Source organism: Rhyacophila brunnea, unplaced genomic scaffold (genome assembly GCF_057557595.1).
Source record: "Rhyacophila brunnea isolate RB1 unplaced genomic scaffold, BYU_Rbru_1.0 scaffold_15, whole genome shotgun sequence".
Classification (NCBI taxonomy): domain Eukaryota; kingdom Metazoa; phylum Arthropoda; class Insecta; order Trichoptera; family Rhyacophilidae; genus Rhyacophila; species Rhyacophila brunnea.
The window spans coordinates 3,600,246-3,626,925 of NW_028232806.1; the positions used below are offsets into that span (position 1 = coordinate 3,600,246).

Sequence of the window (26,680 nt, forward strand, 5' to 3'; positions counted from 1 at the left end):
CTGCAGCGTCGGACCACCGCACCGCCCCCCGCCGCACGCTGTACCAACCCCCGGCGACGATTTTTCAACCCCGGAACGTGGATACTGTATAATCTGATGGACTCCGCTTCGATGAGGCATTCTGGTAGTGTTTGGAATCTCCGCAAGACTATCGAACTCGATTTTATACGCACGAGATAATATTTTAACACATTCAACTTAAAACGCTAGTTTTACAATATGTACGAGTAAGTTTTGAGAACTTATAAGAAAACACTTGTGCAAGAACAATATGGTTGAAAACGCGCGTGTGCTCATTAGTTAAACAGTTAAAGTGTGCGAATCGAACAAATCATTGTCAAATAATTTAGCTTGCCTTTTTTTATATGAAAGAGAGTAAGTAGATCAGTGATCGCCAAACAGTCGCTCGCAAGCTACCGGTAGCTCGCGTGGGATATTTTAGCATATTTATATATTTGAAATGACATTGAAAAACTGTATCCAGCTGTATCGTCGAAAATTTTCAAATTGATGGAATTCCATCAAAATCAATCAGAATTGATAGAATTTCAGTGTGATTTGTCGCTTAATTGTGTTCCCTCGACTATAGGATCTGTATGGCCCTTCGTCCCAACAGAAGAATATCAAATTTTAGTTCGAATTGCGCTCAAAATGAAGGCATTGTTTTGTTCTACCTACGTATGTGAATCAACGTTTATCAATATGACAGTGGTTAAAAGTAAATATAGAAACAGACTCAGAGATGTACATCTTGATAATTGCATTCGGACTGGAGTGACAAGGTGACCCATCGAGAATTGAAAAAAATATGGAGGAAAGACAATGCCATTCTTTTCACTAATTATTATTTCGACTTTTACTCACACTTATTTCAATAAATAATTTGTATATAAATAATTATAATATGCATTTTATGTTTTATTGGAAGTCCGGTGTCCTAATTTATGTTAAGTACTTAATATAATAATATTATGTAGGGTACGATAAAGGACGATGATAAAAAAATATAAAGAAGGAATGTGTATAAGTAGCTCACCAGACAATATCAATTTCCGAAAGTAGCTCACATCATTATTGAATTTGAGACCACTGAAGTAGATTATTGACAAAATTTTTATTTTATAACAACAACTGTCTAATTTCCACAGTTAACAGATCGATTCAAAGAGTGACCGGAAGGTCGTGTGAAACGGCCTCTACGTCAGTGCCATCTCGACAAATATCGGTCGGCGCGACACATATTAAGATAACGCCTTGGCTTCAGAAAGACTTCGGAGTAATCCGCAAAATTATTTAGACCGAAAAGAAGAAGCATTGAAACAACTGCATCTGTCACAACCCTCGAGAAGAGTACTCGGGAGCCCTCAGTTTGGCTATGAAACATTGTTAGCGAAGCCTCATGAAATAACAAACAGCAGTGCTATTCTAACATATCACTCTAAATTTGTATTCCTCTAAAACAGGGGGGGGCAAACTTTTTGGATGGAGGGCCAAATTCAAGAATTCAAAATGAGTGGCAGGCCGCAAGTAAAATACCATTTTTAGATATACACTATTTATTATCACGAAAAATAAACATTTCAAAAAAATTAATGAGAAGAATGAAACTGTTGTACATTTTTTTAAATTCAGGTGTTAATTTTGTAGTTGATATTCTCAAAACTGCTTGTAAATGGCCATCGGAGATATTTGATCGTAAAGAATTTTTATTGAGGTTCATGATCGAAAATGTTTGTTCGCATATATAAATTGATCCAAAATAACGAAAATTTTTCTTGCATAATCTTTAAGTTGGTCGAATTTGTCTGAATTAAGGACATTGTAAAATTTGGAGATTTCTTCACGACGATGCAATTCTCTTAAATCAGTATCACACTGCAGATCAATAATCTCAAGTTGTAGCTCTGTCGGTACACTATCAATATCTATTGAAATCGATGTTCAACGTAGAAAATATTGGTTACATAGTGTGAGACGAGACGCAAGGGAGACATACTGAGATAATACATTTAGGAAACAACAAATTCTTCAAATTTTAATCTATCGTCAATATTTTTTTAAAAATTATAAAAAAAGTTATTCATAATCATAAGTACAATTAATGATGGCGGGCCGCAAAAAAATACCCGGCGGGCCGCAGTTTGCCCTCCCCTGCTCTAAAATAACACTGATTTCACTCAGAGCAATACCATAAACAAGACGGTCATCTACAATCATTGATTGTCATCAGTTGCATTTGGAATCAAGTAAGACGCGTTAACTGTGTTATTCAACGAAATTTGACAGGTTGATCCCAACGCGGTCATGTGGGTCTATTCTATACTTATCGACCGCTAAAGTGATAAAGTGATAAATAGTATCAAACTTAGGGTAGGTTTGTATCAAAATATTAGCACTTTTTGTAACAATTACACGAAGTTGGTTTTTATTGTTGCAATAAGTGCTATATTTTAACAGCACCTATCTTGCTGCTGTTAAAATATCGCACTTATTGCAACAATAAAAACCAACTTCGTGTAATTGTTACAAAAAGTGCTAATATTTTGATACAAACCTACCCTAAGTTTGATACTATTTATGACTTTAGTGTTTGATATGTATAGAATAGACCCAATGGTCGGTCTTGTTAAATTATATCACGCTTGACAGTTAACTTCCCGGGATAATTAACTCCCTGAAAACAACATAGAATCATATTTATCACCTTTTTTATTGATAACACTAGTTGTAAGTGATATGTTACAATAGCTGGTAGGTATCATTAATTTGTAGCCAGAACGTTTGGCTTCGTTATTATATTATACAGAAGTATAATAAAAACACAAGATGATTAAAATAAGAACAAAAATCTGTTATTTAATCGTATCTTATAATAAAACTATACAAAAAAAAAAAAAAAGTTTTACCACTTATGTATACCTACACAAGATCATTAAACGATAATTCATTTTATTTGCGGCCCAAGGCGATTCCTCCAATTCACTAAATGTGGCCCAGGGAAGACAAAAGGTTGGGCACATATGAGATGGAGCCGAAATTTTATGTGAAAGAGAAGATATTTATAATGACGGAAGACACATAATTTGTATTAAAGTCCTAGGAAAAAATGTACGGACGTGTATCACAATCCGTTACAATTTGAATACGTGTATTAATTAAGGCGCTAAATACCAAAAAATAAAACTGACATTTTTATAGAAAAATGTTCTACATACCAACGCCAATAACTTCAACTATAGTCTAAGTGCCTCAAGCAAGTCAAAAAAATACAGCTAAATAATTAAACCTGTCGACGTCGTAAGTCCGTTGGCGTGTTTTATTTATAATGGTGTAAGTAGCACTGCAGTGGTCAACGGCATTCAATATAATATAGCTGACGATGGTGTGTTGACACTTGCGAGTTCTTAATACCTAAAATTATAGAAGCTGCCGTGATTGCTTCACATTGTAAAACTACATTTTTCAAAAGGTCTGCTTCATGAAATTTTACTGCAATGACTCGGTATTTTGTAACTACAGGCAATACTACTTTTTGGTACTTAGAGCCTTATTTAATACACGTATTCATTTATATCCATCCATGCAGAAACTTCCGAACTATGCATTTGAGAAATTCTTTAAAATTTCGTTAAAATTTGTGACGATATTTTGTAAATGAAAATCAAGTTATTTACCCACTAGGACTAACCCACTGTCATACCGCGTCATAAGTCAGTGTATTACAACCTTTATTCATAGACGGCGTCAGGATCACTTCAAGTGTAATTTCTAACGTAGTTATATTATAACGTCACTGTACAGTGTGTACAGGCAGCGTAATCCTCACTTTTCACTTAAGTGACATTTTGATGGTAATGGACTTATTGCATGCTCTTACACGAACTGGCCAAGTATCATAAATCCCAAAAAAATATTTCATATCAAAATAATTCAAAACTATTTTTTAAGCCATTTGTAACTTGACAAAAAATATTCCAGCCAAATGCTGTAACCCTCTCTAAACGTAAGCCACATGGTACGTACAGAGTAAGCCACTCAATTTCTAATAAAATTTATTTATTTATTTAAGAATACAAAACATTGTGGACATAACAAATCTAAATTCAAGACGTACACAACATGAGATTGACATTATAACAAATATAACAATAATAATAATAATAATAATAATAATAACAGAAAAACAAATTAAATCAAAACATACAATTTTACAGAAAATTTATTATATAAAATAATAAGTAAATCCAATAATGCCCACAGTTTTTTTTCACTTCCTGAACAATTTGATATTTGAGGGTTGACAATAATAGGCCTGTACAGTGACAATATTATACAAACTAGGTTTAAATCAAGGTATTTTTGACTGCGACCAGCTATCAAATCGTCGCTTAAGGCTATACTTCAGCTAGGGCACAGTCTAAAACGATCGTGACTACGCGACGCCAAGATTGTGCAAACGACGCGTGCAGAATAAAACATAATTTGTCATAAAAATTCAACATGCGTCCATTTAATGTTATGTTTATTGTTCTTTTAGTAATAATAATAATAATAATATATTCATTGACATGTTTTCTTTTTCAAGTTAATGGGTAACGTTTTTTAGTCATCTTTACACGATTTAAAAATTAATTCCCCCAACGCCATTACAAAACAAATTGACGTGTTCACAGCTCGACTTTCGCTCTCCGATTGGCAGCGATTCCGAAATTCCGTGGCAGTTATAGTTGAAAATTATTTGCCATTTCACTGAAGTTTCTCCCAAGTCAAGGATTTACAGACGGCTACAAAATTTTGTTTTAACGTACGTGCACACTTGCCGATACTTTTGTACCTAATTAAACTATTTTAACCTCAGAAACATACATAATAGAAAAAGACATAAGTATAAAAACATTTATTATACAAACAGAATGCTTAGATGAGCCAGAATGGTAAATTTCACCGATCAAATTCTGATGAATGTGTATTGAAAACTAATCGGTATTTTTTTTTCTTCGAATAAGTATATCTCTGATAATATTGCAAATTTTATAAGATTATGTATAGTCCTGTCTAGGGAATCCAATCCCGAGCCAAAATTCTGATCCCGGGATTTCGGGATTACAATTTGACTATCCCGGGATTGGCATTTTTTTTCCATTGTTAATATAAAAATTTTATATTTACAAATAACATTGATAAAATCGGTCAAAAATAAATCTAGTATAATTTATACTATTGAAGACATTTATTCTTAATATTGTATACGTTCAATCTTGGAAATACACAAGTTTAATGGAGTAAATAATATTGTAATATAAATAATAATGTGAATTTAATATGAGATTGCTGTTTCTGATAGTAAAGACATAATGAATGGATTAGCGAGATTTAAAATAGTAAAGCAAATAATCATGGCGTACGTATGGCCTTTCCGCATCATAAATCTAATTAGTCAGCCAAATATGAAACTGCCGTAAAACGTATGATATCATGGTAGAATTACTTTGTTAAAAGTGCGAAGCATTGTTTTTTCCAATCTTTCTCATTTTTAATAATTCATGTGAAAAAATTAAATGAATCGGCAACCTACACATGGGTATAAATCAAACTTCATTCAAACTCAGTTTATTTCTAATGTAGTTATTTTTTATTAAAAGTATGTTTTATTTTCGCTTTTATTTTATTTTCCATAAAAATTGATAAGAAAATCAATCCCGAAATCCCGGGATTATGTTTATCAATCCCGGGATTCATAGGTATTGAAAATAGCTCGGGATCCCGGGATCCCGGGATCCCGGGATTGGAATCCCTAGTCCTGTCAGTTAAATCAAATGAAACAGAAGTTATTACCAACTATCGAATTCCACAGTAAATTATGTTTCAAATTCGTCTGAAATACTCTACAAAACCAAACTGCCACATCGATACCTACCAGTAAAAAATATTACAATAAAAAAAACTATACCACTTTACTATTCATGGATTATGCAAATCTTGGCACAGTTAAAATTTTTACCGCGACGAATCTTCGTGGGCAATATAAACGCGACCGGCGATCAAATGCCCAGGAATCCGGTTTGAATATTAAAAAGTCAAACAAAAATGAATTAATATTATATTGCATTATTATATAATTTTAAAAAAATCAGTTTATGGACTAGTATAGATTTGTAATGAAGACCTTCGCGAGCCTGCCTGATCTAAATCATCTTCTTCTTCCCTTGGTGCCCCCGCTTATATAGAAGGTTTGCGACGATACTACAGTACAATATCTCCCTATCCTAGGCCAATCGTATCAAATCACCAACGCCGTGGAAATTGCAATAGTATTTTCTGCCTACAACTATTTACTAGTGGCGAAGGGTGGAGGTAGGCTGTTAACATCCGCCATAAATAGTACACATTAAACGTTGTTAATCATACGTATATTTGTTTTTATTGAACTAAGACTAGAATTTATAGATGGTGTTGGTTAGTTTTTTAAAATCAATTAAACCCTGCCCAACCAAACCATAATAGTTTTGGTATATTTTGGGCGATACGAGAAAATAGTGCACAGTTTTTCATTCATACTTATGTATTTGTTTTCGCTGGATTAAGAATACATTATATTATTACACATATCATTCGTTCATTTTTTTAAATTCATCAAGCCCTGCCTAACCAATAGATAAAAATATTATTATATCTATAAAATGTCCAAAGTTATGTATGATTTAATTGCATATTTTTAGATATTTTATAGATAGACGAGTATTTTTTTCACCAAGAATCAAGAATGATTAATAAGTGAATCAAACAACGAAGCGGTTTCGTAGATACTTCCAATATATTACTATAATATAGTCATTCAAAAATAATTTACGATTCTGGCTTTTATTACGATAATATTTCGACTCAAACTTTTGATTTCATTTGATAGTTTGAAAAAAAAAGCTAAACCAAAATTTGAAAAAAATATTTAGTTAAAAACGCATATTTTCTTTAATTCACTATTTTTTTTACGATGTCAGATACTAAGATCATAAATATGCCTCCACAGAGTGGAGGTTTGTATTAACAGAATTTCATTTTTACGTGAAATGTATGCATCACGGCCTGACTATAGGTAGTGAGCCTTGCTTCTTTCCGGACGCTAGTGTCGATCTGAATCATTGACAATACCTAACTGAATAAATATTTTTTTAAATAGGATGCATACATTTGTTTATTCTCTAAAAATACAGAAAAAACTAGTTAAATGAGACAGTTGCCGTGTTCAACCTAGCGCTTTTTAAATCGATATATTCCACTTGCGTAAGTAAGAGTTTACTTGTTTTATAAATTCCCAAGATACTTAATGCTGTAGTGTGACTTCGAAAAGAGAACCATAGATGGAGCGGCCCATTGACTGGACGCCGCAAGACGGACGGATTAGGATTTAACGCTATGTAATTTTTATCGCACAGTCTTACAGCCAGTCAGTTTAGTCTAATTAGCTCCGATCCTTTTGATGTCCTCTATTTTGAAACTAAGCACCTTACACTATCAAGATTCGTTTCTAGTGCTATGTGTGGTTTCTAGTTGTCAAATGTGATACCTACCTGAACTGAACTAATTCTTTGGCTAGTTCATCTGGTTATTTTGTCGAGCGAATCATCTTATCTTGTTAATCTATTTTCGTGTACCGTTTGAACTATTCTCTGTTATTATTGATTAAATCTCTGTTAACTCTAAACCGGAAGTGTTTCTATAAATATACTTAAAAAATACTATAATGCATATTTTTATTATGTTCATTTTAACACCACAAAATGCTACGAAACCCAATTTTTCTTAGCGGGTAAACACAACACAGAGACACCCAAGCTTGTGTTTTGACCTCGCTGGGAATAGAACCAGAAACCCCTGGTATAAGAACAAAGCGCATTAAATTACTAGTACTATTTCTGTATTATCCCATTTTACTTACGTTACTTACCATTCATAAGTATTATTTTCATAAACTTAAAATAAATTAATGTCCGCACGTAAAAACAGATAAATCTAAATACCTAGCAAGTCGCAGTGATCGTTTTATATCGAATACATCATCATCTGTGCTTTCAGTAACAAAGTCAAAGGTATAATAATAAAAAAAAAACTGTATGATCCTCAAAATAACTTCGACTCGGAAAAAGACTGTTCTAAAAGGCAGATAAGTAAACACTGGAGACGAGAATAGACACAGACGCTCTAGCAGCCGGATGACTCCTGACTCACGAGTGGCATACCTACAATATTAATAATATATTTCACAACTCGACACCACAAATTACTTTTTTCACCTGCCAAAGTTTAAAACGAGCGTGAGTTCTTTGTAGCCAGTCAGCATTTTTTTTTTAGACTAACAATAATACTGTTATCATAATATTATGTTTGACAAACGCACAAGTACCTACCTCAAAATAGATAAACAAAAAAACATATCCGATACCTACCGAACTACAAGCTCCAGATGGAGCATATATTATATCGATGGCTTAATGTTAATATCCCGTAAGTGACTTTTTACAAATTATGCAGGAAGCTAAATATTGAATATCCCGTATTTGACTGTTAATAATAGTTCACACATGATGTAACTACATAGCATGCCAATAACCCGTAACGTAAAAAGTACTAAAGCAAAGCACATAACGCCTAATATAAAGATAAACATCCAAATCTGTTATATTACTTACTGTTTAACTTTTAAATAATTAGAAAGTGACATTTTGAAGGTGAATTCAACACACGTCATGCAACACGCTTGACAGCTTACAGGCAGGATACGGGCTATTAAAAGTTTATTCCTGCAATGTTCAGATACGGGAAATTACTAAAATTGCTGTAAGTATCATTTTTGTTAAAATAACTACAGATAATATGGGAATTTCGCAGTCGATGGGCAATATTTTTATTGTTTTTAGTATTTAGGTATAGATAAATCATTCTACAGTGGCACCATAGGCGATTCGCGCGTGTATTGAATTGCTTGCGACAATGCCTGTTTCAATGCTAGCAAACAATACCAATACAACTGCAAGCCGCATTTGCCGTACCCATGGTGCCACTGTAAAACGATTTACTTATACGTCAAAAAGTCATTTACGTCATATAGGTCAGATACGGGGTATTAACATTAGACCATTAATATGCGAAATAGAAAGTGTTTTGTTTTAATATTCTTTATTCGCCAATTAATAACTTGGCAGTTGTTTTAAGTCGATATGTAAATAAAATATCCCCGCAGTGTGTTCAGTACTTAACTATAACTATTTTCGAATGCATAACGAAATAGGTATGTAACGTGAAATGGGGTGAGATTAGACCAATGCTATTTTCAATCAAAATTAGCCAGTGCCTAGGGCCTTAGGGCCCACTGAAATGGGGGCTTATTTTTAGGTCTTTCAGGGAAAATTTGAAGTTGTGAAATCATACATTAAAATTAGACAATGACATCGCGCGCAATGCATACTGTAATGTGATTTAGAAATAGGAAGAAACCATCATTGCATTGAACGCATTCGGACGACTGAATGGTATCTTCAAAGACGAGTATTAAATGTGATACCAGCGGACATGGATCCTTAATGTATGATAAACCCAAAAAGAGTAACCCAATGTGACATAGAAAGGATTATAAGGCAGTTTGACAAGGGTTGCACAAGCTGATAAAATGGGCTGACCACATATCGATCGCCGAGTAAACAACCGCTGGATAAATGCACCAAACTCAGCAGGATCGACGAATCAGTCAATTTTGGCAGAACTACGTGGCAGGGAATACTGGAACCCAGAAGGTGGTGGGTCTCCATCCAACAGTGGATCGCCCCAGGCTAATGATATGAAGATAGGTACAATATATAAACAAAACAAACAACTTTACCTACTATCTAATAATAACTATGCGTGTTGATGCGGACAGGAAACGGACAAATCGGCCATAGAGAGAGATAAGTATTACATGTTTTGTCATTTTACGAGTGTTATTGTGTCACAGTAATGAAATACAAAACCAGTCTAAAAAAAATACTATTTTTTACCTGCTTACAGGTTTTAATACACCTATAAATATTTAAAAAATGAATTCAACATCAATAATTTTAAATATGTACAGTTTTATATTTTGTTCTATGTTAGTGTATTCCTCCTTGCGTTTAAGGTTTGTTGCAGAACCCATTCTCAAGGGATAGTACCTAATATGGTAAAGTGTATCGTATAACTGATATGCGATGTAAATGAGAACTTTTCAATTCTCTGGAGCATCCGTTGTTCTCACAGGGTGCAGAACTAACCTGCTATTATTGATCAAAACAAAACATTTTTTCATAGTGAAATTTACACGTTACGTTCTACGTTAGTGTATTCCTCCTTGCGTTGTTGCAGAACCCATTCTCAAGGGATAGTAATATAGTAAAGTGTATCTTATAACTGATACGCGATGTAAATGAGAACTTTTCCATTCTCTGGAGCATCCGTTGTTCTCACATGGTGCAGAACTAACCTGCTATTGATCAAAACAAATCAATTTTTCATAGTGAAATTTACAAATTGTAAATTTAAGACGTTCACAGCATGACATTTAAAAACAAAGAAATACTATTAAAACAGTATATAAAAAATAAGAAATAGGTGCAGTATTATAAAACGGTAGAAAGAGTGAATACAAAACTTATGAATTAGATACAAGCAAGTACACCGAATGATGTAAGTAGGCTCTATTTTAAGAATCTATAAAACAATGTTCATCTATACTCAGCCTCACGTAGGTGGAATATGTCAACATCCGAAGCGATTTGGTTGAACAGAGTTATTGCCCTCCCAATCGGCATTACCAATGGCATGTTATTTCTGCACCTTGGGAGAACAAACGACTGATGCTCCCGATGTTATCAAGGACAATATTACCAAGAATGGCAGAGTTCTCATTTACATCGCGTGTAAGTCGGTTGATAATGCAAATTGGAGAGCGATAATCGTTTCGAATATTGATATATTCCAGTTACGTTAGAGTGAGTTTACAATAGTCTTACAATAGGGTCTAGTTATCTAACTCTGTGTACTTTCATGATTTTGTATGTGTCTTTTTTTCCCGATAAAATACATATTCAAAATTGACAGTGGAAACAATTCTCCCAAAGACCCTCTATTACTATTTAGATCCTTACATATTAAGATGTGGAATTGGAGAAGATAGAAGAATCAACTGAATCTACATTTGGAGATGTTGATGTCATTTTACGTATAAATGGGAATACAAATTCGAGTACCAAATCAGGGGGGCTTTGGTAAATTACACACCCTGTGTATCGAATTTTGAATCTCTATATAGATATATAGATAAATGTATATGGGAATAAGATAAAAGGTGCTTTTTGAGTGCGACAGAAAACGTTGCAGATTTTAGCTTATGTTTTGTGAAAAATAATTTGGACATATCGCAGTGTACGGACTAACGAGCACGAAGTCAACATTGCGTGCGTCCGTTTAAGAAAATAATGTGCATTTACGTACGAAATTAATAGGGTTACATGAAAATTGTACGTAAAACATTTCAGCGTGGCACAGTTCGCCGTGAGCTTTATATAGGAAGAGATGACCGTATACTATACGGTCTCCAATTTTATTAGATTCAATATGAACATTAAATTCAATTTTCATAGCCGATTATGGCAAAATTCATAAATTCAAGAATGAAAACCTAACCTAACCTTAACAAATAATCCTGTATATCAGCTATTTTCAACAATTGTTTGCTGCTGGCTTCCTGTAAAGTGTAAACCAACAAAAACCGTGTTTTATTTAGACACGAATTTTATGTTAGTATCTACTATACGACCCAAAGAGGTTGGACCGTCTTTAATATACGGCTATATTATATTTCCGATACAAGATTTCACGGCGAAGACGTGTGATACGGCGAAATGCATACGTACAAGTTTCCGGATACGAATTAATAGTAATGTGTCTAAATCTAAAATGTATTTTTTCGACAAAAAGAAGGGGGCAATCGGTGCTGTGAATAGGGCCGTCGAACGGTTAAGTCCGCCCCTGATTCGAACCACCTACTTACCTACTTATTATGATTTCATTAATAGATACTAGGTAAATACAGTCGAACTTGGTTATTACGAGGAAGATGGGACCGGCTAAATATGCTCGTTATAAGCATTACTTACTTGTTATATCGTTATATAACATTCTCGCGCCACGTTAAGCATAGAACATAAAAAATCTGAAAACCATCGTAAAAATCCCCGAAACAAGAATTGCATTCATAAATTACAAAAGAAGTTGTCTATTGTAATGAACGCTGGTAGTTACCTACTGACTTCACAAAGCTTGCATTTTTACATACAATTTCAACCATATGCGTGGATACTTTTTCAATGTTGTCGGCGAAAACACCAATTAGGTACTAAGGCACTTAACTAGTGTCATAAACGTAATCAGATCCCGGCAGCATCGGTCTAGTTAACTGCCCGATCGGATTTTATTGCTTAGGATCGAAAATGTTGTTTTTAAACGATCGACACATTAACAGTTTTAAGTAAATTTTTGACGATATTTTTTCTCGGTACACCCGAGAAGTAGCTCGTTATAAAACTGAATAAATGTATGGAGAACATCATAAACTAATATGTCAACGAATGTTTCCTCATTACATCCGAGATCTCGCTATTGGATCGCGTATTGGAGTTTAATAATTGAGAAAATAATGAGAAACAACGTTGTTTTAAATCTAACCAATTTCAATATAAACACCAAAATTTTTAAAATAATATTATTAATATGTTTGCAATATTTATTCTTTGCAAAAATAAATATTTGCCCAAAAGGTCGGACTATGTTCAGAGGCGGGAAGTCCCAACAGATGATTATAATAATAATGTAAATATGTTTGATTTGGGTGTATCAGGATATTGGTCATTGAGTTTTTTAATATCCTTATTTATTTTATGGCTAACGCGTTAATACATAAGTGACAGTAAAATTGTGATCATATTGTGATGCACCTCGCACACTGTCACGCTGTCACGGCGACAAATTTAGTCAACGGTTTCGTCATTTTGCATAATATTTTGAACGAACACGATCTCTGTAAATTCAGTGATGGAGTAACCTAGTAACGAGTCTTTAAATTCAATATTTTGAACAGAACCCAACATATACCATAGATTTTAGACAAAATTCTTTTAGAAAATACATAATGCCAACCGCTAAAAACAAAAAAAAAACATGCCATTTTGACACGCGTCGAAAATATTTAGGCATGTATAAAATGATAATAAAACGTTAATTGAGTCATTCAGGTGTCGATGCAGTGCGGTACAACGTGAGGTGACCTCGTTGCTGTTCTGGTGATTTCGGCAGATTTTGCTCACTGACAATGTTCGTTTAAAGTTTAAAGGTTCAAAATGTGCTACGGGATGGGAGAATCAGTCTGATAACACTTTAAACAGCAAAAAAAAACGACGTTACACACTTCTTTCCCGAAGAGGCAGCTTACTGTGACGTCGCGTGATAGTAGGCGACGTGCAGCATAATATAATCATAACTTAAGTGACACTATAACTAAGCGCGGCTCTCGTGGTGCAGTGGGTGAGGCGCTGGCCTTCCGCCCTTGACTTCTGGGTTCGACCCGGTGAGGACACAATATTTATGTGTTTTTCTCAAAGCCTGGGTGTTTGTGATTGTTCAAAATTACTAACTACCTTGTACGAAAAAGCAAGGACGTGGTTATTAATAATTCTAAAAAAAACTAAACATTAATAAATTAGGAGCATTTTTGATATCACATATTTAATCGTGAAAGGGGATTCAATTGATACGTAACTGATATAATAATAAAAAAACAAGTGTCTTCAATGAACATGCCAATAGGGGTTAACATGTCGAACATGGAACATATTTTTAAATTATGGATTTACATTAGAGATGGACGACAACCAATTTAATAAGCCATCGATTGTCAATATTGTCATGGCATACTTTAAAAATTAACTATACAATAATTAAATAAGATGCCTAAAACAGCTGGCATGCATCCGGAATAACAATAATATTATGTATGATAAACAGTGTCGGTCTGTTGATGTCAGAAATTAATATTTATCAGATTATAAAATATGCAAGTAGTGTATTATAACAACATCTTACGGCTCGTTCTTTTGGTCAGACTCGGAACAAAAATTTAGCTACGTACTTACTTGTAAGTTTGTTATTTATATTTAGCGGCACAGCGAAAATAATACAAACATAAATTAAAATCGAATAGTCTCAGAAATAACTAAAAAGAGGTAAATAAGTACATAACAAATAAATAACGTAAAGGTAAAGGTTGATAAAAAAAATAAACACCTGAGCTACTTCAACTGACACGTAGGTATTTCGAAATTCTCATAAAAACCGAGGGTACCGTCATAGGTCCGAACATAAGTTTGCGTCATTTTATACCGTCATCTTTTAAGCAAGAATGTCTCGCATAATACAACAGACATAAGAGTCATAATAAATACACGACTCATCATTATTAACAAAAACTTTTAAAAAGGCGTACAGTTTTGCATGAAAATGTTTCAATACGAGGGCGTAAGAATTAGTGTGGTCTACCAGATTGGCAACCTATATGGAAAGATAATGAATAAACTACGAATATTTAACCTATTACACTGTCAAGAATTATTAGGGACTTATATGATTATATAGTATATACTGTCTCTAACTCGACATATGGCAAAAAGGACTAGTTCGAGTTTCAATCATTATCACAAATGTGTAATTCTGGTATTCTCTTAAATCTCGACAAAAAGTTCCAAGACTGGGACTGGACTAGAGGGCGGAGGAGCTGTTTCAAAGAGTCCAATACCGAGATGAGTTCTCCAAAGTGATTGCCAACGCCAGGAGACAAGAAAGGGTACTTTAGAAAGTGCTTTATCACTGTGGATCGATGTGGATCATAGCCGCCTCCCGAGAAGTTTTCCTAACAGTTTTTATAACATTATTGCTGAACCAACTGAGAAAGTGACATGGGTACGCCCTAGCATCGTCCTAACATCGTCACCATCGAATACAATATATCCGGGAAAGGTATCTTTAGCGGTTATAAAGTCAAAGAGGGTAAAGTATTTATAATAATGTATGTATCATGTAGAAGTGATAAATGTAATAATAGTGTGCCGATTTGATAAAATACTATCATTTACTATAAAGAACACGTCGCTTCATTCAGAACCTTATCTTATCTACCGATATACCTACTTAATGTACAAATTTACAGAATTGTATATTTGCCAAATATTGGGAAACCATGTGGGTTGCACATAATATTATCTTGATGCCTAGTAAATAAATTTTACGTTTGTAAAAAGGATTATTTATCTTTGATTCGGTTACAGTATACCTAGTATAAATAGGTATATTGTGAACTGCGTCCCTCTGTCGGGTGGTGATGGAAATTGTAGGGCTAACCTTATCGATATTCTACGGAGACAAAATAATTGTATAAACGGGTAAGCAAGTAGACGGGTGCATGGTACATCACTATTATCGAATTAGATTCAAATCATTTCTCAAACGTCAAATTTTAAACACCACTAATTTCATTATAATATTGTTTGTGCAAATGGTTGTAATGCCAAAAGCTGGCAATTACTCATTATTCTTGCCGATGATTGCATATCGCAAAACCGTATTCAATAATATTATGTGAATCAAATCTGTGTCTATTTAAAAACACTGATGTCAGAGAGTAACCGAGAAAATAATACACGGCTGCAACCAAGGACGTGAATTGGTTTCAGGCAAAACACTTTCAAAATTTGGACAAATATAACACAAAATGACTAAAAATCGATAAGGTTATACAGCTAGAAGATAACATATTCAAATCCGATGAAAAAAACCATGTTTTACTACACAAAAACTGACAATATCTTATATAATAAACATCAATAGAATTAAATTTTAGTAGTGTATGAAGTAATGTTATTATTAATAATAAAAACAATGATAATTTGGATAGTTTTAAGGGGTAGTTTTATACATTAAAGTGTTGGGGAACTGTAGGATGCGGTAATGTATTAAGATAGTGGTATTTTCTTTTAATTAAGAGGAAATAAACTGAGAAACAGACTATAATTCTATTTCAGCATAGGCTGTCAAGTTTATTTTGGAGTGGGCAGTGGAGAGTATATCGGGAGGGTGACGCCTATATTTCGATGCAGGCATGTTTTTTTCAACATCACCCATTCATCGGAAGGAAAATATTAAAGGGTGCTTTGCAAGAATCGATTTTCGGACCTAAAAATTGCGTACAGAGACAAGATGGCGTATTACTCAGTGCGCTGATTCAGACAGATGTAGATTACAATTGCAATTTCAACGGCCGGTAGACAATTACACGACGGGAGATTAGACAGATACAATAACAGCACTATTAATTATCATTGCTTACCGTTTTTATCCGCCATCAGCGAATGTTTTCGCTAAAAAACACTTCTTCTTTGACACTTGGTTGCACTACACGCCCATAGATTTGTTACTAGCACTGGAAGCGACTGCGGAGGCATCTGGCGGTACAAACTCGAAAGTATCGCCGAGATAATCTCACACGGATGAATCTGGAATGAATAGAAATTGTACACAAAATAAATGACAACATACCTAGGTAAGTACTTAAATTGTTGCAAAACGTTGTTCTATTTTTTTTTTTAAATTAAATATAATATACCCAGCAAATGACACTAAAAAAACGACATCGAATAAATGGAAAAGATATTATTATACCCAAATGGAAGAAGTTACCTAATGCCGTGTCCACACCGGCAACAAGTTTTTTTTAAGAATTTTTAATAACCATGTTCTTGCTTTTTCGTACAAGGTGGTTGTTAGTAATTATGAACAATTACAAACGGCTTTGAGAAAAACACATAAAAATTGTGTCCTCGCCGGGATCGAACCCAGAACTGTCGGTTGGAAGGCTAGCGCCTTACGCACTGCACCACGAGAGCCACCCACCGGCAACAAGTTGCTAGCAACCTCATTAAATTTTACGATAATTATCATAATTGCTTAAAAAAATTAAGTAATTAAAATTAAAAAGAGGTTACCAGCAACTTATTGCCAGTGTGGACACGGCATAAGGTTGACACGCCTTGTCTTGGTATATTATATAAAAAATGTGTACCTATTTTATGAAGGCGACCAAATTTAGGGGGCGTCCAAAAACCTGTCATTAAACAATAAATATTACGAAGGTATTCAATTCTTCAAACACTACAGACCGCCGCCATTCTCAAAAAATATCCTCCCTCTGCATTTCAAACATTGTCATCAAAATCACTTTTTTTTTTAATATAAAGGTTATAGATAATATATTGACTAAGCTAATAAGCAACTACCCCACCCCCTTCATCCTTACATTATCGCGAACAAGATATCATCAGCTATAATATGGCTTACATCGATAGGAATGCGACTATCTTAACCAAATTGATTACATACATTCAAATGGCATTAATTTTACCTTTGCGATGATCGCATGGGATCATTGCAAGATGTTTTCTATGCATTTATTAAAATTGAGCCAATGTTGTCAAATAACAGTGATTAAACATTTTGGCCATTTTACTATGAATTTTGGCTACAATATTGCAATGCGGAGTGGTCAATTTTACTAATGCAAATGACATAGCAGTACATGCCGGTTGTAGTGCAATAATTTGCTCATTAAATTGGTTTGATTTTGTAATATTCTTTTTTTTTGTATTATTAAACGTGTATATATATTCAAGCAGTCAAGCATTAAATATATTTAACAAAACAAATAAAAAAAAAAAGTCGGAAGCAAAAACGACCATTTCTATTTTCGTAAAATCCACTAAAATGTTTTTTTTCTATATGTATATCTTCTGTAAAAAACCTTAAAATCTAAAATTGTATTTTTTATTACATGCGACATTTTAGAATATATTTTTTAGAAGATAAATAGAAACTGCCGTTCTTTTTTGCAGAGCTGTCAAATTCAATGTGATGAACGCCATAAGTAAAATGACACCAGTAAATATTTTTTTTTTTTTTTTTAGAATTATTAATAACCATGTACTTGCTTTTTCGTACAAGGTGGTTGTTAGTAATTTTGAACAATCACAAACACCCAGGCTTTGAGAAAAACACATAAATGTTTTTGTCATGACCGGGAATCGAACCCAGGAACTCTCGGGTAGAAGGCGAGCGCCTTACCAACTGCACCACGAGAGCCGCCACCAGTAAATATTTAAATGTACTTCATACCTATGTTTTATTACATATTGCAGAAATTAAATGCATGCTGAACTCTCATAAGTATTTATATTCACGCCGTTTCAACATGGAAATAGACATAGTACTCGTATCATGGTTCCAAGTCCAAGATACTTTAATTTAAAATACCTTGAAAAATAATTGATTTTTTTTTGTGAAGTGTTATGCCGGCGCTCCATTGGCACGCAAGTCAGACGATTTACAGTCTTCGGACTTTTTTTTCGCGTGGAGCACCCCAGGTCTGCGGACTTTTTAATCCGCAGACCAGGCTCGTTGGATTTCAAACATGTTTGATATTTTACTCGCCGAGCCGCTGAAATTCGTACGTTCACCACGCTTTACCGTCACATTATTTATATCTATGCCGACGGACGACAGCGCCATCATTATTTTACTGTCATTCAAAGTGTTCGGACATCTCACATCGATAACAACAATGGTAGATCTACGAGTGCATTCGAAAAGTTTCTTGGAAGATTTTATTAGTTGTTTTAAAGACAACCCATCGTTGTGGAAGACGACCAGCCCACTATACAAGAATCGTGATGCCAAGTCCTTGGCGTATGCGGAACTTTTGGAGATTTTAATCAAGGTGGAGCCGCAGGCAAGGGTCGACGATGTTAAAAAGAAAATACAGACATTGAGGTCGGGTTACAGAAAGGAGAGAAATAAAGTAAGGACATCATATCGAAGCGGAGCCGGCACAGACGCAGTTTATCTACCCAAACTGTGGTACTATAAAAATTTGGAGTTCTTGAACGACCAAATGGAAGGTACGTAGGAATGCTTTAAAGCTATTTATTATACACGTGCAGATTATGAAATTGTCGTACCTAGCTCTGAAAGTGACATCGCATTAGATTAGCTACTATTAAGCAATTAAAACATACAGCTATGAATCATTTCTAGTCACAATAAAATTTCTTATTCTTTGCCGAGGTAGGTAATAAATAATAATAATATATAGGTACGAGGGAATGCTTTAAAGCTATTTATTATACACGTGCAGACTATGACATTGTCGTATCTCTGAAAGTGACATCGCATTAGATTAGCTACTATTAAGCAATTAAAACATACAGCTATGAATCATTTCTAGTCACAATAAAATTATTTATTCTTTGCTGAGGTAGGTAAGAAATAATAATATATAGGTACGATCATGGCGGTGGAAGCGCGGCTTATTGAGTCGTGGTCGGGTCCCAGGTTCAAATCCTGGGTCTGACAAGTACACATTGAATTTCAATTTGTGTATGAGTCAGAGTATGGACCTAATATGTTGAGCAAGTGGCTGACATCCATTTCTCGTAAAAACAAAATCTGTCAATACAAACCTCCACTCCGTGGAGGTCCATATTATGATCGGACATGGTCGAAAGAAGAAGAAAAGAAATGATCATAAAATCAAAAATCGCTCGAGTTAGGTTCCTTCAGAGACAATCAATAAATCGTCAATCATCAATCAAAATTAATGGTACAGTTTGGTTATGAGGAATACAGCGGAAAACACATTTTGAAAATACCCGATATACTGGATTACACCAATTATACCAATATCAATATTAACCGTATGAAGGAATGGGTACTTAGGGGAGAGATAATAAAAAACAAGTTTGAGTATTATGTTGTATTTTAACAATTTACATTTTGTTTTACAGAATCGAGCTCAATATCCAGCATGGTGGACGATTTGGAAAACATGTCTCCTGATGAGAGTTACTCCAACTCGTTAAACAACGAAGATTGTATTGAGGTAAAACATTTTAACTAAATTGTTACATTGGTTTAATTTATCTATTGCTTATCATACTTTCTTGCCATGTGACAGCCCCGGTAGTATTAAAATATTTTTCGAAATCTCCTCGCGCTTTCTTAGCATTGGCAGTCGAGTTCCGATTAGTCGTTGCTTCCAAAGGCGCTAAGGTGTCCTGTGACCTCAGTCCGAGCTCTATTAAACCTGTCTCAGGATTTTCCCTATCAAGGTCATGAGAAGGAGTATAAGTATGTGTTGATTTGCGACGAAGAAAGTTGTGCAGCACACAGCAAGTTAATACAACTGTATTGATATTTTCAATTTTCATGATTATTGGAGCTTGAAAAATGCGGAATCTAGCAGCTAAAATGCCAAAAACATTTTCTATAATTCGCCTGGCTCTGCATGTCCGATAATTATATATTCGTAGTATATTCTTGGGTTTTCACCGTGTCTCCTTCTTCCTTCTTTACTCGACGTTTCGGGCTCGTTGCAGAGGCCATTATCAAGAGATATGTTTTATGATGAAATGTGGTGTAGGTATGTGAATGTAAACGTTGCTCTAAGAATGTCAAAAGGAATCCGATTATCTAAGAGCAAACGTTGCTCAGAGTAATCTGTCAATCATTACGACCGGAGATACTGGCTCGAATATTAGATTTTGCTGATAGTGCCGGAAGCCATGACGTTTTTAGTCGTAATCCATCATCCCTATTAATGTTTTCAGGGTTTCTGTGGATTTCAATGGCCTCCTTTACCAAACGTGCGAAATATCCTTTATTACGACCCAATATCTTGGTCTCGAAGTCAAATTTGTGCCCTGTATCCATCGAGTGCTCGGCAATTGCCGACATCGTGTAATGTTTAAGACGGTATGCTCTCTCGTGTTCACTCACACGCTTCTGTACCGTTCTAGAAGTCTGGCCTATATACTTTTTTGGGCATCCACGACAGCTTATCTGGTATACACCTGCCGAGTACAAAGGCTGTGAGTCCTTTACTGGTCTTAGCATATTTCGGACCTTTGTCGATGTTGAGAATATTGTTTCAATATTATGTTTCCGAAGTATCCTGGAAATAGTATCTGTGGTGTTTTTTTTGATGTAAGGTAGATAGGCCCGGCCTTTGAACTGTATCTTTTCCTCCTGACTTAGGTCAACCTAGTATCTGTGGTGTTTTTGATGTAAAGGTTGACCTAAGTCAGGAGGAAAAGATACAGTTCAAAGGCCGGGCCTATCTACCTTACATCAAAAAAAACACCACAGATACTATTTCCAGGATACTTCGGAAACATAATATTGAAACAATATTCTCAACATCGACAAAGGTCCGAAATATGCTAAGACCAGTAAAGGACTCACAGCCTTTGTACTCGACAGGTGTATACCAGATAAGCTGTCGTGGATGCCCAAAAAAGTATATAGGCCAGACTTCTAGAACGGTACAGAAGCGTGTGAGTGAACACGAGAGAGCATACCGTCTTAAACATTACACGATGTCGGCAATTGCCGAGCACTCGATGGATACAGGGCACAAATTTGACTTCGAGACCAAGATATTGGGTCGTAATAAAGGATATTTCGCACGTTTGGTAAAGGAGGCCATTGAAATCCACAGAAACCCTGAAAACATTAATAGGGATCATGGATTACGACTAAAAACGTCATGGCTTCCGGCACTATCAGCAAAATCTAATATTCGAGCCAGTATCTCCGGTCGTAATGATTGACAGATTACTCTGAGCAACGTTTGCTCTTAGATAATCGGATTCCTTTTGACATTCTTAGAGCAACGTTTACATTCACATACCTACACCACATTTCATCATAAAACATATCTCTTGATAATGGCCTCTGCAACGAGCCCGAAACGTCGAGTAAAGAAGGAAGAAGGAGACACGGTGAAAACCCAAGAATATACTACGATAAAAAACAACCGTGAAAGCCTCAAACATTATATAATTATATATTCTTTTACTGTGATTTAATTGCCTTTGTGAATACGGCTTTATGAAATCGTTACGTAATGCAAAGGCTTCATCGCCAATATAAACAAATGGCAGTGCATCAGAATTAGCAGTAGGTTTTTTTGGTGCAGGTATTTTTAATCTGCCTTCGTCTAAACGTTTGAAAAAATCAGATTTTCTCAGTACGCCTCCATCAGAAATACGTCCATTTGTTCCAACATCAACATAAATAAATTCATAATTAGCATTTGCAATCGCCATCAAAACAATGCTGTGGAAATGTTTGTAATTATAAAAGTGGGAGCCGGCGCCTGCAGGTGGCACGATTGCAATGTGTTTCCCATCAACTGCGCCCAGGCAATTTGGAAATTGCCATTTACTATTAAATTCTTCTGCAATCGTCTCCATTTCTTCGTGCGTATCAGGGAACTGCAACAAAAAATAATCAACATTTTATTTACAGATAGAATATTCGCCTTCAACATCCACGTTGTCGACTACTCCAAGGTCGAATCTCAATAGAGCACCAGAACCCCCATCGTTCAAACGAAAAAAATCGAATGATAGCGCCAACAAAGTGTTAGAATTAATCATTAAGCAAGACTGAAGATGAATTTGATGTTTTTGGCAAAATGATGGCCATGAAACTACGATCGATGTCACAGGGACAAAGATTGCTGGCCGAGAAGCTGATGCATGAAGTTGCCTTTATGGGACAAAGTGACAAAATAACGCCAGCAACTACTGTTCATACTCAACCAGTTTATCGTATATTAAGCAAAAATGTACAAAAGCCGGTATAATAAATTAATGTTTTTTGTATGAATAAATATCTTGTAAAAATATTTGTTTTTTTGTTTGTTTTTATGCCTATAAACCTTAGCTTAAGCGATACAACAAATGGTAAGTATTTGAGCTATGTTAGCAAACCTATATTATTATGTGGCCTCATTTAGAAATCAAATTCCATGCTTGCTTTTCGAAGAATATGACTAGTATTACAATACATTCAACAGGAATAATTAAGCAGCTTGCTTACAGCCTATATGGAGAGTCCTGGCTAGGTACAGCATTCTAATGGTCTATTGAATATTTAGCATGTCAACGATGGCCTTATTTGTGACTATATATATACCTATCTCAAATGCATCTTGTCTGCCATTCTTATGATGTTGCCGTCTATGATTTATATAGGTAAAACAATCCACTAAACGTTCACTTTATAAGACCAACCAATGTCTACTTGTTAATGATATATTTGTAAATTTGCCCAACTTTATTAGATGACGTATAATATAATACACACCTTGAAATATTCTCCTTTCAAAACGTCAATGATGACTTGGCAAGTTTCGGGAATTATCTTGCCCAGAGTTTGTCTTCCAATCGCAGTTCTATAATGCAAGTCAGTGAATGTTCCGCCGGCAGCCAAAAATCGCAGGGTTGCACATAATCTATCATGAGGAGAAATAGCTTCCCTCATCATAGTATTTTTTTTTTTAATAAATGGGGAGACCAAATTATACAGTTCTGTGTATACATCCTCCGACATTCGCAAATAATTGCGGAAATCGCTCGGTTGCAAACGCAATTCTCGTATTAAATTTGTGTGGGATAATGTCGTTCGTTTCCTTATCCAATGTTTCACCCAGTATTTGTGTACCCTTTGCTTCGTTATTACATTATCTGCCACCCAATAACCCAAAAAACATAAAACGTCGGTATCATTTAACGCCATCACGATTTAACTGTCAGATATACGTATATTATCTATGCTGTCAAAGTCGACTGTTTTACTCGTCAAATTAATTATATACTCGTTTCGTTGAACGTCTGTTGGCCAGTAGCAGAACGTAGAAAAATCTGAAGACTTATTGTCGTCGGACTTTTGGCTCGCCAATGGAGCGCTGGCATTACACATTTACGATAATAGAGGTTTTAATGTTCAAGTTTTTTGTCGGAGTGTTTCGCGAATAATTGTGTAGTACACAGAAACATTAATTCACAACTTGCGCGAATATGGATCCCTACACAGTATTATTATTCGGTCAACTAGTATAAGTAGATGATTAAATAAATCACATCATACTAGGGAACTCAGAAATAATGGGAAGTGAAATACCTAACGGGTGTGGAGCAATGACATTAATATGGATGAAGCATCTGGAAAAAAATGACACTCACTTTTTCGTCGGGTCTGCCGAATGGCATAATCTGTTCTAACGCCATTACAATAAAGGTGATATTGCTATAAATTGCCGATGCTTTTTGTTGGGTCTGCCGAATGGTTCGGTTCGAACGGGTTCGCTCAAATGAACATTGACATTAGAAGCACTGCTCTAACGCCATTACAATAATGGTCATATTGCTATAAATTTCCGATGCGTGATATCGCATAATGGAAATTGCATGGCGTCTACCTATACATGTGCAAATGTCGCTATGCGCGAATTTACTTGTTAGCTTAGTACTGAGTGCGTTGTCCATTAATAATGTCATTGGTTTGGAGTAACAGGCGATCGATCTCTAGTGTGGAAGAATATGGGATAAACTTAAACACATGTCAATAATACGTCATTCCTTCGTTCTGACAAATGCTCTCGGTTGTTTATGTACTGACGCTCATTGAATATTGGTGTATTTGAAGGTTGCAATACACACTATTGCACGTCTACAATGTGTGGTTCATTTTCGTAGGACACTCACACATGCACAAAACCTTGCGTCAAAATGTAGTGTATTTGGATTTAGCCTATCAGAATTCTATTTATAATCTGTTCCGTATATCATACCTAATGTATTTCTAATGACAATTTACAATTGTCGAAAAAACGTGACACATTGTAATACGGCCTCCATCCTTTCCATACTAATGATGTTTCCATACAAATCCATTAAACCACAAGGAAGTGGTAAAAATGTAGTTTTTATCGTGAAAATTCGTCACACCTATCCTGGAAACCGGAAGCACCTTTACGAATGCATATTCCCTATCGATTATTTCTTACGCATCCCGGATTAATATTGTACATTTCAACAAATAATGGCAGGTTATTTTGTAAAAATGAGATCGACAGGTTAGAATTTGAGTGGGTGTAACCAATGTTACCATCAAGATCCGAGAAGTGACCATTTTAGGAAGGACGGCTATTATGGTAGGTATCGCATACAACTGTACAGTTGCTCAACACGACATTTTATTTTGTTATCTTCCATTCAAACGGATGGCTATTGTAGCTGTACTTATATCATTTTGAGACATCGTTGAAAATCTGACGAGTTGCGAATAACATCGCCCAGTTAGAAGTTGACTTATTGGAATCTAATTGGATTAGGTGTAAATGAAAAATCATCATATTGTTATCGGCTGCGTCGACTTTTTAGCACCATTATAATTATTCATAACCTATTTAACATTGCATTCAGTGACGTAAAGGCCCGACGCAATGACTGATTTTGAGACCCCCTACTATAAAAAATAAACAATCTAATTTTAATTTTCCAAATAAATCAGAGTTACATGTAAATTGTACGTAAAACATTTAACCGTGGCACAGTTCGCCGTGAGCTCGGACAGATATTACCTACCGTACACTATACGATCTCCAATTTTATTAGAATTTTATTTTCATAGCTGATTTTGGCAAAATTCATGAATTATTCAAGAATGAAAACTCAACCTAACCGTCGTAACCTAACAAATAATCCAGTATATAGGCTATTTTCAAAATTTGTTTGCTGCTGGCTTCCTGTAAGAGGGCTCGCACATCAGAACTCGCCGCATGCGTCTTACGACGAATTCGTCGATGTGACGTCATCGTAAACCAAGAAACAAACGTTATCAAATGGACCTTCGCAGATTGGCCGATGCAACTGCAACTCTGCGACCCTGCGACATTCGTCTAGTTGCAATGGCCAAAGCGTGCATGTCGATCTCGGGAATGTCGCCTCCGCGCAAGCGCACAGCTGGCGGCCATCGGTCATTTCTGTTTTTGTCTCTGTCTACAATGTCATTGCTCGCTCACGCCGCCGCGTTTGACGTTTGTTCATACAATCAACACAATAAAAATGGCAGACGAAAGACTTCTCTTTTTTCGTGTTTGACGTTTGCCGCTGGGCAGATGTGCGAGGATGTACGATGCAACATTCGTCGAAATTTTGTCAACTTTTGATTTATGGCCGTTAGGCACACAAGGCGAATTGTGATGTGCGAGCCGGCTTAAAGTGTAAACCGACAAGAACCGTGTTTTATTTAGACATGAATTGTATGTCAGTTCAGTACAATACGACCCAAAGAGTGGACGACATGGTCTGTGGTGACTATAGGTTTCGAGGCATACTTGTGAAAAATATTTCCTGTGCGATAAACCGCCATTACAATATGTATTGCAATACGATAATAGTTGTATTGTCAGGATTTTTAAGGCTTCGACTAAAATGTCGTTATTTTCTTGTAAATTGACAACATCATTTTCGTTTTCATATTTGTATCAGTTCCTTCATTTCGCCGCCCCTATGCAATGCATGACCAACCTACCTCAACCCGACGTCACCATGTCCCCCACAAGGGGGAGCTGATAAGTCTCTAGCCTGGGGACCCGGGTTTAGGGATAGCCCGGCGTGACGGGTCGACCAGAAAACACAAACCAAAAATTTGCTCGAATAGTAAA

At 35.3% G+C, this 26,680-nt stretch overlaps 1 protein-coding gene across 7 annotated transcripts in view; it reads right to left on the bottom strand.

Annotated features, from left to right (window-relative positions):
- The window catches only part of rhea (Talin_middle and talin-RS domain-containing protein rhea), a 140,465-nt gene extending 123,920 nt beyond the window's left edge, over positions 1 to 16,545 (bottom strand). For all 7 annotated transcript variants that reach the window (XM_085943319.1, XM_085943321.1, XM_085943314.1 and 4 more), the window contains exon 1: positions 16,445 to 16,545. The gene's annotated coding sequence lies outside the window, so the exon portion shown is untranslated. The remainder of the gene's footprint in view (positions 1 to 16,444) is intronic.
- Between the last annotated feature and the right edge of the window lie 10,135 nt (positions 16,546 to 26,680).